Genomic DNA, 19,289 nt, shown 5'->3' on the forward strand with positions numbered 1-19,289 from the left:
ATATGTGGATGTGAGTGAAAAGCGAGTTAAAAGTAACTTGGAACTTAACTTAAGTTACTTTGGCAAAGTTACCTGAAAAAGGAACGAGTTCCTCTGAAAGTTACCACGGCGCAAAAGTACCAAGTTAAGTTACAAGTTACCAAAAAAGGAACTTAGTTACAGTAACGAGTTACCTCGAACTCTGGCGATAACCCTATCATTCCGGCAATGGTTGGCGCACAGCGTGCTATGCGGTGAACTTCTGTTTTTAGAGTGTGGATCTACCTCCTTTAGCATCTGCATAAAATGTTGGATTCGTAAAAACATTTTTACAACACCAGCGGGTCACATGCATTCCCAGACCTTGACTTTTACCCGTTGCATCACAGCCACGCTTAGATTTGAATAAAGTCGGGCGTTACAAGCTACCGATCTCTGCTGACGTGATCTGTGTTTCCGGGGCGTGCGCTACCGCACAGGTCACTGCCTCCTTCTAATAATATCTCCATCAGCTTTCGCAGGTTGAAACAGATGCTGTTTGTCGTTGTCGTTGCCAGTCGCTAAAGAGTGGAATATAACGTGTAATGCTCACGTAAATGGTGTGGGGAAACTGTATTTCGTTTGAAAAAAGAAAATGGCAGAGTGAGCTCCAAATGCTGGAGGTATAAAATATTAGTTTCAAGATAGCTTCAACCATTCGTTTTTGCTTTCGCAGATCGTTGAAGAGTGCACAATACCATCGTTATGTTTATGTTGGATATAGTCCTAGTTCACACAACTCACTTGTTTGGTGGAACAAAAGCGTAGTCGAAACGACTTTTTGGAATGAATAATGCTACGTTCGTAAACAATATTATAATGTTTCGTCGAGCCTCCCCCCCCCCCTCTTCCCACCCAGAAAAATAAAAAATAAAATCACACACAGAGAGGAAGAGGCGTACAACTAAACAACAATGTATTTTCGTAAAGACGCGGATTGTTCACGAATATGTAGCTCGTTCGTTACTACGGGTAAGAAAGATGTACTCATGAAAATGAAACGAGAGGAACCTTATACTGTCGCTCTGTCTAACTAGGGAAATCTAGTCTCTCTCTCTCACTGTGATTTTGTGGCTTTCCTGCAAAAGTTGTAGTATTGTTTACGTGCATATTCTTATTTGTTCCGAGGAATTGTTTCGGCAACGCTTTTGATCTACCCAAGAGGCAACTGCGTGAACCAGGAGTAAAAACATGACGTTGTTCCGTTTGGTCCCTTTCGACGATGGGTAAAAGCAAAAATGAACGGTTAAATCTAGTTTGAAACCAAGATTTTATATATCTGCATTTAGAGCTCACTCATTAATTTTGAACTGCCTTTCTATTTGTCATACCGGATGCGGTTCCCCACGCAATTTAGGTGAGCATATGTTCGAGCAATCAACCAAATTCAATAAAAAATGTCGTATCAAATAATATTATATTTGACTCTTTAGTCGTTCGCAACGCTGACGCCAAACAGCATCTGTTTGAACCTACGAAAGGTGATGGAGGTATTATTAGAGCGACGGCAGTGACCTGCGCGTAGCGCACGCCCCGGAAACACGTGAGCAAAGCTCAGCAGCTTGTAACGCCTGATATTATTCGAAATGAAAGCGCGTAAAACAGCTTCTACGAGTACCACTGTTCTTTTTGGAGTACGCCTTCGTCTTGTGCTATGTATGCAAGGCAGAAACACCTATACGAACAATGTGACATCTGCTACAATGTAGTGGTTGAATAAGGAGAGACAGGAGTTGTCCTCGGCGATACTTGAAGTCTGTTTGAAGAAATCGTGACTGTCAGCCATTCCTCGTCCTACCCCTGAAGGATTTCGTTCCCAAAACGTCATGCCAGAGAAACGGGGGTTTGTAGATTCCCAGTTTTATTACTACTTACATCTATGTAAATACTTACATGATGCAAGAAGGAAGTCACTGAAAGTCACTGACTTGAGGCATCTGTCCTTTCTATGTGTTCCAGCCTCAGAACATCAATTGCCATCCTGTTCAAAAGTGCTTACATACCTACTGTTATTATTATTATTATTATTATTATTATATACACTTCCAAACCTGTCGTAATTGATTATAATCAGCGCTACACCTACGTAAACTGTTGTGTCGCTCGTGATCATAGTTACTTCGCGCGCAAAACTGGAAATTAGTATCATTGTAGGCTGACGTTGAAGGGAAGCTCCTTCTGTACAATATGTATACACTATTTACAAACCTTACGTTGTTGATTGGCTTCACGTCACGAGACAACTGTTATCATGAGCGACGCCCCAGTTTGTGGATTAATTTCGAGCAACACAAGGCACACCGAATGCGACGATATTATCGAAATGTCATCGCAGTCGATGGAGCTCTCCAGTGTTCTCACAATATCGATGGTATCACTGTCGCTACTTCTGTGTCTCGTAGTGTACTCCGTACTATTCGTAGATGTGTCGCATAACCACTGATATCTACGGTACAGTATACAGCCTCCGGTTTGCCGCGCATTTCTCTTTTGCCCCCAAGTGCTTCGGTTTCGTAGGGACCTTGGCGAACTTCCGTTCTCGCTATGGATGAAACGGGACAAAAGGCCATCTGCGTCTCTCCCGGCTTCCAGACGGTGTATTGTCACTCCTCAGTAAAACCCCACGCGTTCGGCTACAAAGGAGGGTCCTGCGGGAAGGGCCCTTCGCCGTATACTCAAACAAATAAAATAAAATAAACGATCGGAACTATACTAGTTGGTCTGTGCGTGTGCCCGCGTATACTGCTTAGTATTTAATTCTCGAGCTACAGCTATCGAGCTGGCACGGCAGGCGACATTGTCATTGGCCTCACCACATTAGGGCTTGGCTCACAGCAGCGTGACCAGCAGCTTCGTCAACTCTTTCGTAACGGCGCAGTTTTCTGCTGTTTCAATAGGGTCTCATTCGTAGGTTCCTTTACACGAACATGCATAGAGAACAACGTCAGATTGTAGCTCCACAACTTCCCCATAATTTAGCGCAAAAGTGAGCCATGTGTCTGGCGTTACCAGATGCACTTTGGGAGACCCGACTATATGTATAGTACATAGTGTTGCGAGCAACTACACGCTAGCTGCGAGCCTAAACAGCACTACAGATAATGAGAATTTGGCCGTGCCTCTCGCAGAAACGCATTCGCGGGTTGGCTGACAGAAACACGTGTAGCTCAGAGATATAAGTCGTCTCAGTTGCTTTATCAGATAACGAGGTCCATCCAGGTTTTTACCGCTTCAATTAAAACAGAAAACGCGATTTTTGCCCCCGGATTGACAGTCGAAAGATAAGTATATACACTCTAAAAACAAATCTTTGCTCGCATCACAGTCTCATGATCATATCGTTCTCTTTCCTGACTCGTTGAAAACGGGACGCCTTTTTGTAGCAATTCAGATAGAACCAGTTAATTGCCACAAAAAGGCGTCCGCCCCGCTATCTCCGTATATCAGAAGCGCTGTAATTGTATCATTTGGCGCAGAGCGTCTTATGTGGCCAAGTTCTGTTTTCAGAGTGTATACATGACATTCTCGGGTAAACTTAAAGAAGCCCCCGCCACAACTTCCGGTCCTTCCGCGACTAAGGACGCTCGGAACCAGCCGCCACGCAGAATTATACTTATCTTTCGCCCTGATTTGTTGAAAACGGGAAGCGTACGCCTTTTTGTGGCAATTTGAATTGCCAGAAAAAGGCGTCTGCGACCCTCGCTCTCCTCAAATCAGAAGAGATAACTGTATCAATCGGCACAGTGGTTGGCGCAGAGCGTGTTTGATGTCAAACCGGATGTCGTTTTGGCACCAAACCGGGAAGCGGTGAAAACGGCATGTATGCATTGCAGTACATACTCTAAAAAGAGAACTTCACCGCATATCATGCTGTGCGCCAGCCATTACCACGAATGATAGGGTTATCGCTTCTGATTCGAAGAGAGAGAAGGGCGTACGCCTTTTTGTGACAATTAACTTAACTGCATAAGTGCCACAAAAAGGCGTACGCCTCCAGTTTTTAATCAGTCAGGGGGCAGAACGATGTCATTCGGGATGGTGGTTGGCTAAGAGCGTGCTATGCGGTGAAGTTGTAGTTCTCGACATTACCTCCCGCTGTTTTAAGAGTGCACCGTGTAGGTCCGTCCGTGGCTTTCTACACTCTTAAAAATGAACTTCACCGCATAGCACGCTCCTAGCCAACCATCATCTCAAAAGATATCGTTATCTGCCCTGATTTGTTGAAAATGGGAGGCGTACGACTTTTCTGTGACAATTATGAACAGCATAAGTGTCACAAAAAAGGCGTATACCTCCGGTTTTCAACAAATCGGCAGATAACGACATCATTAGAGATTTTGGTTGGCTAGGGGCGTGCTATGAGGTGAAGTTCGTTTCTAAGAGTGTACACGCTTAAAAATGAACTTCACCGCATAGCACGCTCCTAACCAATCATCATCTCGAATGATATCGCTATCTGCCCTGATTTGCTGAAAAGGGGGGGCGTACGCCATTTTTGTGACAATTATGAACAGCACAAGTGTCACAAAAAAGGCGTACGCCTACCGTTTTGAACAAATCAGGGCACATAGCGATATCATTCGAGTTGATGGTTGGCTAGGAGCATGCTATGCGGTGAAGTTCATTTTTAAGAGTGTAGGGCCAAGTGGGATTACGTGATCGCCACACTGTGTTTACGGTACGCTGAAATTGTATAACATATTAACACCACAGTGGCAATGCAAAAGAAATTAAACGTTTTCGTGAAACACTAAATGTCTTTCAGTAAAAAAATTAATAGCATTTCAAAAAGAGTATTGCCAAAAAAATTACCGCCAACGATGGTACAGGTCCCGACAAAAGTTTACTGAACACGCGCGCGGTGTATTTTCTTCTTGGTGCGACACCCTACCGGCGAGAGGAAATGGGTTCGTTTACTCGTTCAGAGGGGTGAGCGAGTCAGAGCGAGTTCACCGGTAGCGACACACCGCGGTAGTTTCGGTATGGCTTGAATGTGCTCGAAAGGTGGTTTGAATTAGTGTCGCTGCAAGCGCACTCCCCCCCCGAACGAGTGACCAAACCCGCTTCCGCTTGCCGCTAGGGTGTCGCACCGAGGAGAAAAGACACCGAGCTCGCCTGTTCCGTAAACTTTTGTCGGGACCTGTACTATAAAACTGCCGCGTTTAAAGGGGCGGTCGCATCAGGAAACCCATCTATGAAACCGATACCACTATGTTCGGCATCGGCCGACGAACTACTTGTGTAACGTTTTCGTCCGAAAAGTGCTTAGATATGCAATAAACGAATTTTAAAGATCAGCGCTACTTCCACAGCTGCTGAGGCTCCGGCGGCGTGACGTCACTCCCTAAGCGGAAGAGTGAGAGGGCGACGCTCAGAGGAGGAAAGGCGACGTCCACTTTGTGAGATCAGTGTATGAGACAGCATTTCTTTTCTCAAGGTCACGCACTCATTGATTCTTAGGAAGTGACCTTTTCTCGTTTTTTCCAGAGAGGGAATTCCGGCATACTCTCAACATCCGTCGTCTGCTCTTGTCATGTATTCTGTCGAATACCAGTCAAACTACGCCACTATTTCGCGTGGGATTTTCGATACCGTGGTCAGTGGTTCATGATGAACACAATAACACAATAGTTTCGAAATCCACTGGAACGGATGCGACCGTCCCTCTAAACACATTTTGCACAATGAACAGACAACTTTTTTACCATTTGTTCCGGTTTAATTTATCCCAGTTGGTAAATTTTGTGTGTAGCAAAACGAACGCAAAAGGACGTCATAGGGAAGTGATTAAACCCTAGGTTTATGGCTGGACTCACCACCTATAACGGCACGGCCAGCTGCAGGAAATGTTATATTGGTGACGTTTTTATTGTGCGGGGGCTTCACGCACGTTGGGGAGCCGGCCCATAGTATGACCACCTCATTACATTTTCCTGCCTCAGTTAGGACCTTTCCCTTTCTGCAAACTTTGTTGTGTGTGGTTGGTGTTGAAATCTCCGCACACGAAATGGGGTTCGGGGCATTTTCCCCTCAGGGATTCTACCAACGCAGTGTTTGCTGGAACATGTTCGCAAGAGTAAACACACATAACTGTAACGGCTCTAGGGCTCTCTACTACTTTACATGGCAGGAATTATTTTTTCGATGCACAAACGTTCTACTTGAGCCCTGCCTATATACTCCTCAGTAGAAAAAGTACAGCTCGAGGAAGACCGATTTTAGGAAAAGAGCTTTCCGGAAACAGCACCGCAAACGATGCTGCCGCGCCGACGACCGTTTGATAGACCGATTGGCGAGAGGATGAGTGATAGACTATAGTATATGTAGCGAGATTCGTCTTTTCATCATCACCTCATTATCATGTTCAGCCGTACAGTCGTGACGGTGCCCACAGCATTCAGGCCAACCGCGGCAAGCTGCAACGCCACCACCACCACCGGTGCGAGATTCTCAAGTCCAGCCTTGAGGGCGATCTTGGATTTGCTAGCACGTTATTGGCATCTTGTTTCGAGCATATATACCACTGCATATAGCATGCATTCGGCACTTGTCTGGCCATTGTCAGTGAACTATTAGATGAGCCTTTTTATTGTGCCATTCTCTGTGAGGGAACTTCTGGCAAATCCTGGTATAGTTCAGTCTCGGTGCAGTGAAAAGTGCCTCACCATTTGGTACACCACGTTTGTGCCTTCGGGTGTAGTTCCGTATTGGGACCACTCGTTTTTAAAAATTAGTGAAAGCGTTAGGAACGTAAATATTGCATAGATGTGGAAGAAGGGCATATACTGAATCTAAAAATGTAAGAATTATAAAATTCTGTGGACTCGAACTTTTTTATATGCATTTCAACAACCCCATCTGATTCACTTTTAGCGCAGGAGAAACACGGGAATGCTAAGCCTAACGGACTCGAAACTTGCCATCTTGCAAGAGGTAGGGTCGTTGAATTGGGCTGAATCCCCCCCCCCCTCCCCCAGGCACGCACTAGGCGGTACGGACGTCGAGACTGTGCCTCGGGTTAGATCAGAAGGTCCTCAGTAAAGATGGCGGATCGCCTTCCAGAAACGGGCGATAAAATTCAATTTTTATACGTTTCACGCAATATACAAGGGTCATTCCTGTTTAATTTCGTTACTAATTAGCTCCTCTTTCACGTAAAAGCGTTTGATTTTTGTTTTATCATTTTTTCTTTAAAAAAAGCCAGTGGTCCCGATATGGAACTACATCCGTGCATTCTTCCTTTCGCCCTCTCTAGACGTATACGTTGTTCCTGTGGGCTAGCAATTGGGGATCGTCGTGTTCCATGCCGAATGTGTCCTGGGCAGCTTCTTCTTCTTTTTTTATCGTTCATAGTACCGTCCCTCCGGACACCAACTTCTCCAGAGGCCCGTTTTTCGTTTTTTCCCGCTCTTAAAACAGATGGTGGTGGTGATGGTGAAAGGGCTTGCCGTTGTCGGCCTCACGTATGTGGGCAGCGTCACGACTGACGCCTGGCCACATAAAACGCTCCTAACCAATCATCACCCAGAATGACATCGTTCTCTCCCACGATTTGTTGTAAACGGGAGGTGTACGCCTTTTTATGACACTTATGCAGTTACGTGAAAGGGGCAGTGAAGTGCAAAAATTTTCCCTCATTGAATGAAAACTGTCGTTACCTTGACAACAATGCAAAAGGAACGGGATTCGTCCGTTGCATCCTTCGCGATTTCTGCGCAATTTACGAAACCGCAATTTCCGCTTTCCCTCTCCTTCTCAAGAAGGGTGGTATTGCGGAGCGGCCTGTCATTGATGTCCTCAAACGCCCAAGCATCGCGGGAGATCGTTTGACGAGACCAATAACAGACCGCTCCACATTGCCACGCCTCTTGAGAAGGAGAGAATCGGGGAAATCATAAATCACGAAAGACACAACGGATGATAACCCCGTTCCTTTTGCACTGATGTCAAGGTAATGACAGTTTTCATTCAACGAGTGAAAATGTTTGCCCTTCACTCCCTAAGTGCTACAAAAAGCATTTTTGCACTTCACTAAGTGTTACAAGGGGGAGGGGGGTGATGGCAGGATCGGCTCGCCGTTGTTGGCCACACAGCAGTGGGCGTCGTCACGACTATAGCAAAAAAAAAAGAAAAAAAAAAGAAGGACGGACGGATGAAGGATGATGGGTGGAGATGCGTCGTGGGAGCATGAGTTCGTCGGGGAGAGCAAAGTATTAGATGGGTCGTTGAGCAAGACCTGCCTTCTGCAGAAAGAGAATAAGGTTTCTTGCTTTAGCTGAAGTGTTAGAAAAAAGCGCACGCCCCGCGCTTTCCACTAATCAGGAGTGATAACGATACCATTCTGTGCAGTGGTCGGCCTTGCGTGAAGTGGTCGGCCAGCGGTGAAGTTATGTTCCTAACCTTCTAGTATCTGCGATGGCGGTACTCGAGATCACCTCGTCGCTGAGGACAGTGCCCGTGTTTCTTATTAATCCATGCAGTGTCTCCTTTCCGAGTTTCTGCGCCAGTTACTTGTGATTTGCACGATGCCCTCTGGGGCTATTCTTGAACGTGCTGCAGTAACTTTGAGATGGCTCAGAGGGGAGATGGCGAAGCCCTTTATAGGTCTCATTAGCGCTGTCTGTCCGATGCTTGTAGCACGCTGTTCCTCCTTTTGCCACTGCCGCTTCGGCACTCGGGGTGTAGCGTAATTTCCAGCCGAAGGTGCACCAGGCAAAAATTCTATTTAAAAAAAGGATAGAAAGTATCACGTTGAAATGAATCGTATAATTAGTAATAATTCGTGGCTTTACGTCTCGAGACAACTATATATGATCATGAGGGACGCCACAGTGGTCGGTCTGTGGATTCATTTTGCACACCTGGGGGTTCTTTAACGTGTGTCGAAATGTCAGCGCATAGAGACGGCGTGTCCAAGCAACGGTGCCCTGCCCTGTCACCAAGTTGCTGGCGTTCTCGGCAGGGTTCGCGCCCGCTACCTATGCATCAAAGCTTGCTACCGAGACAGAAAATACCACTCACACGCGCGTCGCGGTATACAGCGCGCAGTGGGGGCCCGGAGGACAAATTCCGCCCGATAACATGCGTGTTATGCACCAAAAATTACAGTTGTTCCGCTACCCATTTATCGCTAAAAAAATAAGAAAAAAAACTGGCGAAAGCGCACAAAAAGTCAATGAAACGTACTAGTGGGGTGTAAAGCTAACAAACCGAAAAATATAAGAATTACGAGAGAGTGGGGCTCACTTCTTTTTTCCGTTTAGGCGGTTTCGCGAAGGCAGTGGAGTGTGCGGGTCTGTGTTCAGCGCAGTCATGGGCAAGTTGCTCAAGAAGATAACTAAGTTACACCTAGCCTGCTAAAATAGTACCTGAGTTACGGTTACTGTTTTTGAAATGTAACTACACTCTAAAAACAGATGGTGGTGGTGGTGGTGGTGAAAGGACTCGCCGTTGTCGGCCTCACAAAGGGTGGGCAACGTCACGACTGACGCCCTGGGGGATGTGCGTCCTGCACGTCTGCACGTACGTCCTGCACGAACTTCACCGCATCGCACGCTCCTAGCCAACCATAATCTCGAATGATATCGGTATCTGCCCTGATTTGTTGAAAACGGGAGTCGTACGCCTTTTTTGTGACACTTATTCTATTCATAATTTTCACAAAAAAAGGCGTACGCCTCCCGTTTTCAACAAATCCGGGCAGTTAACGATATCATTCGAGATTATGGTTGGCTAGGAGCGTGCTATGCGGTGAAGGTCATTTCTAAGAGTGTGGGGCGACTTCTAAGGGAACTGTGCCGACATATGTCTGAAAAACATAATAATAATAATAATGGTAATGGTACCGTGATGTTACACGCAAGGTTTGTCTGCGCAGTCTGGCGACATGTTGCACGCGCCGCAGGGTAGGACTGCGAATAATTTAGACTACCTGGAGTTCTTTTGACGTGCGTCGGAAATCTCCCACACACGGTGCTGGAAAACAGAACTTCACCACATAGCAAGCCTTAGCTCTTAGCCAATCATCATCCCGAATGACGTCGTTCTGCCCCCCGATTGGTTAAAAACGGGATGCGTACGCCTTTTTTGGAACACTTCAAGAACCTGTCTTACCGAATTCCTCCGCAGATGTCCCGGCCGCTCGAAACTTTGCTTCACAGACTTCGACCCAATGTCCCATTGACCAACGCATTTCAAGATATAGGCGCTCAACCTTCGTCGTTGTGTTCAACATGTGGTGTGCGTGAAGATTCGGAACATATTGTGCGCGGTTTCACACTGCCCGTTTGCAACTTGAGAGATCCTTGGACCGTCTTGATAGCTGACCCCTTTGATGTCGTGAAAGTGCTGCGATTTATCACTAGGGTGCACAGCACTCATTCGCCTTCGTTAAGAGCATAGCAGAGCTCTCGTCTTTTTCGACGATTTTTTTAGAAACATTTTTAATGCGTTAGCATTAGAAGGCTCATATCAAAGGAAAAACGGCGGTGTCCATCTGCGGACACGAGAAAGAAACGAGAAGAAAGGAAGGAGCAGCTTGAACGAAAACAACGAAGACAGCGGGAAATGACACGCGAGTATTGAATTTGAATTGATTCGAGACAGACAACAGCTGAAGGTTAAAACAGCGCCGTGGTACAGGGTCAATGGCCCATGCTATAGTAGAGACTCCTGCAACACATAGTTAAAAACACAACAACTAACAAAGAAAGTAAGATATTAAACAATATTTAAATATTTTGATGTGGCAAGTAGATGCTGCCTTAACTTTGTGACAAAACAATTACTATTTTTCATGTCGAACGGTAGTAAATTCCACAATCTCGTACCAAAGCACACTCTAAAAAATATAACTCATTTTTGGGTGTAATTCGACGGTACCATGACTGACTTCCTTTTGGGTGTATATATACACCCTCTGTCAAAACTACCCCCCCCCCTCAGAAAGGGTGTACTCTGAACACCTCTTTTGGTGTAATCCAGCGGTATACCGTAACTGACTCCCTTTTTGGTGTATGTCTGCACCCCCAGGCAAGACAACACCCTTCAGTAAATGTGTCATGCCGAGCTAAACAGCAACACAAAAGGCAAAATAACACACATTATTTATTTGGATGACCTATAATACACTGCGTGCACTGCAATAAGAATCGCATAGTCACCGCACAATACAAAAGAAGATAAAAGTGTCCACAAACAGAGCGACGAAGATGAAGGTATTACAATGAGGCCAAGAGAAGTCCTGCCTGTGTAATGAAGAAAATAAATCTGAACTGCGAAATGTTTTCATCAAAATAAGCGAGAACCGCAAATTACACGATAGTAACGCTGATGGATGAGGTTAGAGAAGAATTAAGACTACACAAACACAGGCCTCGTCAACACGCAAGCAGATCAAGATAGAATGTAAGGCAATTGGCAGAGAGTCAGCGAAGTGTCGGTAGCGGGACTCGAACCCATACCTCTCTGATTTCCGGTCAGGTGTACTACCAATTACACCATGCCGACATCGCGCCCCTAACTTGCCAGGGCCTTGTTCAGAGGACACGCACATCTGACTGAATATCAGAGAGGTGTGGGTTTGAGTCCCGCTAACGACACTTCGCTGACTGTTGCCAACCGCTTTAGTTTCTACCACAAATTGCACAAACCTCGTTTGCTACATACCTCTTGACTTTGGGTCACATGTGGCCGTTACAACGCGACGCGCACTTTTCTGTGATCTACTCCGTACATTCCAAGTTCAAACATATTCTGAAAATACCCCCTTCAAAGGCACCTCAATCAACAATACAAGACAAAACACACCGACAACACTTACCAAACAGCACGATGCAGCGAGCCGCTCGGACAAGTTACTCGATTCGATGGGCACGGCGCAGCTGTTGCTTGCCTCCGTTCGAGACCCAGAACCGTAATCCTTGCAATGTCATACTAAACTCATATGGTGAAATGACCTGTAGTTCAACAAACGACCTGTCCCAAAGAACGCGAAAGCTACCACAACCAACTCCAACAGCCATAACTGCAGAACACAGAGTAAACAGCACACTGCTGCCAGACGCGTCGTAGCGAAGCATTAGAACCTTTTGATGGCCACTACACCTTTTTCACACTAATTCTCGAAATTACACCCCGGAGGACGGGACATATAGCTATTACACCATTTTTACACCCAAAACACGGTTTATTCTTTTCCTTGGACGTGTAATAGGGGAGTAGAGCAACTGATACCCCCTAAATACTCCCCAATTACATCTAAAAAAGCGTTTTATTTTTTAGAGTGCACGGTTAAACGGGTGCCATATAAATTCTTTGGCCTGTAAAAAATATAATCATGTAAAGCAACGCTTCGCTTGCTTCTTATACATTTTCGAAATATACAGTTGTTGTAGGGCAAGTTTGTCGTTACAATGTACAATGGAATGTCGTTTTAATGCGTTAGCATTAGAAACGTCATGAAGAAGAACTATACAATGGAGTGCGAACGAAGTGGCTCACGGCCATCTTTTGATTGGTAGAAGAAGAAGACGAAGTACGAGTGCCGGGCCAAGTAGGCGACAAAGGAAAACAGAATGTGATCGACTGCGACGGGCTGCCAAGACTGAACAGCAACGTCCGTCTGCGGACGCCACGGCTCGACGCCGAAAGTGCGCAAACGAGATCGAGGAAGAACGAAAGCAGCGGCTTGCACCATAAGAGGGAAAACCCACACCCCATGTCTCTCAGTCTAGTTCCACCGCTTGCAGTCGCACAAGCTCGACACGGTCACGGCAGAAGCAAACCGAATCATGTCACGACAAGACTCGTTCGTGATAGCCGCAGTGACGGAGCTAAGGACCCCTGCCTTCGAAACGCCTGCCTCCTCTGCCCCTCAGAGACGGTGATGGATCCTAATGTGCCCATCCAAATCAAGGGCTTCTCCTACACCACTGTAGCCAAAACGCCCTGGAAACCGAAAGGCCGGAGTTACCATATACGCTAAGATGGCATCACCGTTACACCTCGAGAGATTCGCAGCAACGTTCACGAATACGGTGAGTCCTGTGCCGTACACCTTCCCACAGATCTCAATGTCGTGGGATTACACACAAGCAAGCGGCAACCGCTGTAAACGACATGCTGGACAGCGTTATGCTTAGGAATGGGTCGTCATGGTGGGAAACTTATCAACCAAGACGATGTGAAAGACTTCCAGTTCACCTAAGATGTGCGTTTCTGTGCTTTGTCCGTTCTGCCGTCCCCAATGGTTCCATCTCCACTGATCGAGGAACGTGTGTGGACCACGTCTACCAAACTACGCCTCTGGTGGACGAGGCGCTGTACATGGCATGCCACTTCACCGACCACAAGGCCCTTCTGGTGTCTCTCCATAAGGACACTCTCCCAAAAGAAGCCGTAGACGGCGTTTGAACACCAGAAATGCTCCAGTGAACCGAAAGGAGGATGCAAAAGAAGGAATCAAAGGCTTATGCTAACGCATTTCCAAAGGATCTTTTAATGTATCTTCCTATTTTTTTTTCTCTGTCACTCAGAGAAAAATCTATACCTTTAGAGGTATAGATCGCCTGCTCAATAACTTAGCCCTTCTTAGGTATTATTTTATACCTCGGTTACAGGTATAAAAAATAGTCCTCAACAAAGGGCTATATGCCATACCTTTAGGGGTATAGCTCTGTACCCCTGTGAAGGTCTGCACGAGTACCATCATGGTGTTACGTCACACCTAGGCATAGGTATTTTTAGAGGAGGGAACTAGAAAAATCACCTTTGGAGGAAAGAAATTTTTTGACAAACACACGCAACCGTATATGGTTGTGAAGTAGGATGACAGGCTCGTGCACATTACTCCGCATGTAAAAAAAAAAAAAAAGAGAGAGAGAGAGATGTAGAGTTGATATCTAAAGAAAATTTTAAAGGAGCAAGATCACTCTGCGCAGGCATATCACGATGTATCGCGAGATAGACATTTACAGAGCAACATATACTGATATACTGGTGGCGACTTGACAAACTGTGGAGCAGCTTTCCGTCTGGTACGCAACCCTAAGGATGAGGACATCTAGATTCAACATTCCAGCAATGAAGATTTTATGCAGCCATAAACTAATCATGTGGATTTAGATAGTACTGTACTGATGTCTGTGTTTCTTAGTTAAATATCCGTTTAACTTAGCTGATACCGTCTCAAGAAAAAATAATAGTGATGTGAAAAAATGGCTAATGGGTGATACAGCACGTTGCGGAAGTAAAGGTATAAAAAACCATAAAGGTATGAAGAAACAGGAGGTATATGCAGCCTCATCTATATACCGTGAAAGGCATAGCCTGGTGGTCTATTCCGGGTACTGGATATGAACGCGTGGTGATCAGGTATAAATATGGTGAGTTAGTCCTCCTTTATACCTCTTTCATACCCTTGAGAAGGGTTGGAGGTATAAATAGGAAATTTGTACCCCTTCTATACCCTCCAAAGGTATATATCTGAAGCAGAAGGTATAAAAGAGGTATAAGAGCACATTATTATACCTTATTAATACCTTTTTTTTTCTAACAGTGTACTCGATCTGGAGTAGCTTGTCCCGCGATGAGCGGGCTCAAATCTCCAAATTTTTTCTCCTACCATCATCATCTAAAAAAAAATGTTTTAACACTTGTACTATCCTGGCATAGTTATACAGTGTAACAGAGAATTTCCTATCGGCCAGTCTAACGCCATCCTGTCTGCGTATGAGATGACAAAATTCGAGTAATTCCTGCTTGGGAAGAACGGCTGGGTATTTGAAGCCTCGACAAAATGACGCTAGAGAACTGACGCGTGAAAATATTCCAATACCTGAGTAACTTAGTTACATTTTACAATTACTTTAAGCAAAAACGGTGACTATAGTTACAGCCATACGTTACATTCGTAGAAGGGTAACTAGCCACTGTATAGTTTCTGCAAAAAGTAACTACACTCCAAGAACAGAACTTCACCGCACAGCACGCTGTTCGCCAACCATTGCCACGAATGACAGGGTTATCGCTTCTGATTCGAAGAGAAAGTGGGTCGTACGCCTTTTTGTGGCAAGTATAATATATCCGAATTGCTACAAAAAGGCGTACGCCCCACTCTGTCTTCGAATCGGAAGCTATAACCCTATCATTCGTGGCAATGGCCCTATCAATTCGTGGCAACTCCAGCAATAGGTGGAATTCGCCATAAGCGAAACGGTTCAACAACTAACAGTTGAGAGCTAGGAGGTGTTTCCTCATCTTTTTCCGCCCTTGTCGTCTTTTTTTTTTTTTTTGCTGCTTATACGTACAGTGATGAGTATGAAGTGCGGTCCAGAACGTTTTTTTAAGTGCATTTGTCTCACACCCTCTGAAGCACTTCACACAGCAGAAGAGATTAACAGAGCAGAAGAGATTAAAGGGGGCAGAGGGTCTGAGGACCCCCCTCACCTGTGGGACAAAAGACAAGATCGTCTGCATCGAATAGAGCGGTATAAATATATACTTTACGATCTACTATTTTACGACAAAGAGAATGTCTAAGCGTGTTTTATTTATAGGTATTGCAAAAAGCAGTTTTAAATGTGCTCGAAACATCAAATCAAATCTTCAAGATTAACTGGTGAAGTACGAACACCAGGAAAATATCAGATTCTTCCCCTTGGGGTAGAAAGAGAGTGAGAGAAAAAGGTTGTGGCAGTTATTGTCCGTGTGACTCAGTTCACGTAGAAGGTGCATCCGTCTGTGACATTCGATTTCAGTCAGTGCCTAATACTGCACCCGTTCGAGAGGCGATTCACGTAGAAGGTCCATCCGTGACTGAGGTGTGATTATGGGATGCCTCGTGCGTGTTGCATATATCCAAGCATCCAAGATGTGAGTGATGTTGAGTCAGAAATGTTCACCTGAAGGCCTCATGTGTAACTGAACCTCCCTCTGGAAAAGGGAAAATATTATGTATGAGTGTGACTTTGGATGATTACTACATAGGATAGATCATTACTATACGTGCGAGAAAAAGGAAAGAGTCAGCACTCCCCTGGGTCACCTTTGAAAGGACATGCCTCCTGAAGCGAGTATTCAAAATGAATTGGGTGAAAAACTCGAGGTGAAAAACAACAACACAATGCGAACACAACAACACGAGGCGAAGAGAGAGGGAGGCGTACGCCTTTTTGTGTCAATCATGATACATCCAAATTGACACAAAAAGGCGTACGCCTCCCTCTCTCTTCGAACCAGAAGCGATAACCCTATCATTCGTGCCAATGGTTGGCACAGAGCGTGCTATGCGGTGAAGTTCAGTTTTTAGAGTGTATATAGGAGCGTCCGCTGTGATTAAATTTTGTTTGTGTTGACCCTGCGTCCGTCTCAACATAGCTATATGGTTTACCTTACCTAAATGCTCGGATCCATTGTTGAAGCACCGTATATACCGTATGTACCGCATACCGTACCGTACCGTATGTACCTTTCCAGGAATCAGTTATGTTTACGGTTTTTTACTCCGGGTTATTTTTTGTGCGCGATTGTAATATCATCACCAGTGGCGTAGCCACGGGGGGTGGGGGGCTAGGGGGGGCTCGAACCCCCCCCCTACCTGCCACGGACCGGCCCACGGAAATCGTGCAAATCCGAGGAGAAAATAATATATATATGGGGGGGGGGGGGTGACAGTGTGACGATCGCGAAAGTTCTTACAGTTCATGGCGTCTAAGCAGCACTCTTGAATGGTTTTCAAAGTATGAGCTTTTCAAAATCCTTCCAATCTCGTGACACCACCTCATTGGACACAAATCAAGTATTTTCGTTCTGTTTTATTTTAACCGCATTTTGCGGCGTGCACGAGTATGTGTATGTTGTCGCGAACAGGATCCCGGGGGGTGGGGGGGGGGGGAGGGGGAGTAGGGCGAGTTTTCGTATCGAGCCCCCCCCTACCTTGGAGGTCTGGCTACGCCACTGATCATCACACCGCGGTTGTTGTTCTGCGGTCTTCCAATCGTAGTTCATCTGTGTGTCGGGTACTTGTGGTGCCAATTACTCGTATCCCTCCTACGTACGACCCTCCCCGCTGCTGTCTGGTGAAAAGGTCCATCATCTCCGTGGGTTTCGGGCTCTTGAATTTTGCCGATTTCACAATCCGATACCTTTAGCGTCAGTACCGCATAGCAGTGGGGACACCTTGCTTTCGGAACGAGACCGTTGTTACGTAGCTACTCCAGTGCTAAGTCCTTCGTCGAAAGGGCGACACCCAATTCCATTCGATTAGGCGCGGTTCATGCAGTTGATTGATGCACGGGGTAGGGCCGCGGCCACTGAGACTGAGGACGACGTCACTTCGTCAATCACGGTATTAGAGTCCGACTCAGTGACGTCGTCCACGTTGTTTTTCCCGGACGATGCTGGGTCTTTGTCGGAACCCAGGTAGCATTATAGTGTACTGGAAGTGCGAGCACACAGGGATGGGCCGGATGTTCAAGCATTTATTTATTTTTTTCGTGGGCAGATCCGCGAAATGAAGCATCAGAATGATAAAACAGCCACATCTATGTACTTGAACCTTCAGTACATTGTACTGCTTGGGGTACTTCGGCGTTTAGTCGCTAGCAGTGTGTCGAAGCAGAACACAGGAGGAACCTCGTAGGTAGCGTATACAGGGTGTTTCACCTAAAGGGATAAAAAATTCTAACTGGCGACGTACTCGCCGGATGATTGTGGGACTTTACTTTCTGGGAATTTTTGCCGCCATTTAGGAAGGCTTTGGACAATTTTTAATTGAGGGAAATTTATTTTTTCAATTGAACTTTGAAAATTGCCAAGCGAACCTCACTTTTTTTAAACAGAAATATAAAGTCCTCCACGGATAACCACGGACCCAACTGAAACTATGCACAGTATCGCAACAGAAATAGTCTAAAAAAAGTAGAAATTCGGCTTTAGCCCTCCCTCTTGATTGTTGCAAAGAAGAGCACACTTGAAGTTGCGGGTGTTCCCGCCTCTTGTTGTACCTTTATCTCCCCCGCTTTGACCTTGATGCTGGTTACAACCGTCTTATCACAAAGAAGGCAAAAGGCGGGGACATTTCCTCCCCTAGACGCACATTTGGCGCGCGCTTCTTAGCGAAAATCAAGCAGGCAGGGCTTAAAGCGTAATTTCTAGTAATTTTTTTTCGACTATTTCTGTTGCAATACCGTGCATAGTTTTTGTTGGGTCTGCGGTTATCCGTGGAGGACTTCATATTTCTGTAAGAAAAAGTGAGTTTCGCTTGGCAATTTTCAAGGTTCAATTAAAAGAAAAAATTCCCGCAATTAAAAATTGTCCAAAGCCTTCCTCAATGGTGGCAAAAGTTTCCAGGAGGTAATTGCCGAAAGTCCCACGATCCTCCGGCGAGTACATCGCCAGTTAAATTTTTTTGTCACATTAGGTGAAACGCCCTGTTATAGTTCACGCAAAATATGAAGAATTCCTTTTGCTTTAACTCGCGAGATATAGGAAGGAACGCTTGGTGCTTCGTCATCGTTGATGTGCCTGCAGTCCATTTAGTTCTGCTAGTAGGATATAGCGGCCGCCAACTCGAACGGGGGTATTAAAATCCCGCGCGCAACAGTATAGCGTATACCGCGGAATTGATGGCGTTGAGTGGGTTCGTTCACGGTGCGTAAGAAGCGTGAGATCCCATCAGCGTTACCCATTTGCGGCGCACTAATTACGCTCCAAGTAAGCAAACTTGGTCCAGAAACCGCAACGTGGACGCGGTAATTGGATCATTAGTCGGAAGAACGTTTATCATTACAACTACGAGCTTGCTCCATGATACTTGTCCCACCCCCTTTCTTTTTTCGCCGATCAGAGGTTGGGCTTCTCGCGACAAAGTGTCACGCAAAATAATGGAGTGTAGCAGCAGCCACTGTGGATTACTCCACGCACATTCGCGTCTTGAAACCCATTCTCAGAAAAAGAAGAAAAGCAAACCTTTCGCGCGCGCTTTTTTTGTGACAATCAAGCAGGCAGTGTAATAGTGTACTAGTGTTGACGTTGAATAAATTCTCTCAATCAAGCAAGCGGGGCTAAAGCAACACTTTAGCCTTTTTTTTATTACTATTTTTGTTGCTATACTGTGCATAGTTTTTGTTGGGTCAGCTGTTATCCGTAGAGGATTTCATATTTCTGTAAAAAAAAAATGAGGTTGGCTTGGCAATTTTTAATGTTGGATTGAAAAAAATAAATTTCCTTCAATTAAAAATTCTCCAAAGCCTTCCTAAATGGCAGCAAAA

The 19,289-nt window shown here is 45.5% G+C and overlaps 1 protein-coding gene across 2 annotated transcripts in view; it reads left to right on the plus strand.

Moving 5' to 3' along the window:
- Positions 1-19,289, plus strand: part of LOC135377773 (CD109 antigen-like) — a 225,577-nt gene that overhangs the window by 67,209 nt on the left and 139,079 nt on the right. The gene's annotated exons all lie outside the window — the stretch shown is intronic.

The sequence above is a fragment of the Ornithodoros turicata genome, chromosome 1, assembly GCF_037126465.1.
Source record: "Ornithodoros turicata isolate Travis chromosome 1, ASM3712646v1, whole genome shotgun sequence".
In the NCBI taxonomy this organism is placed as follows: Eukaryota; Metazoa; Arthropoda; class Arachnida; order Ixodida; family Argasidae; genus Ornithodoros; species Ornithodoros turicata.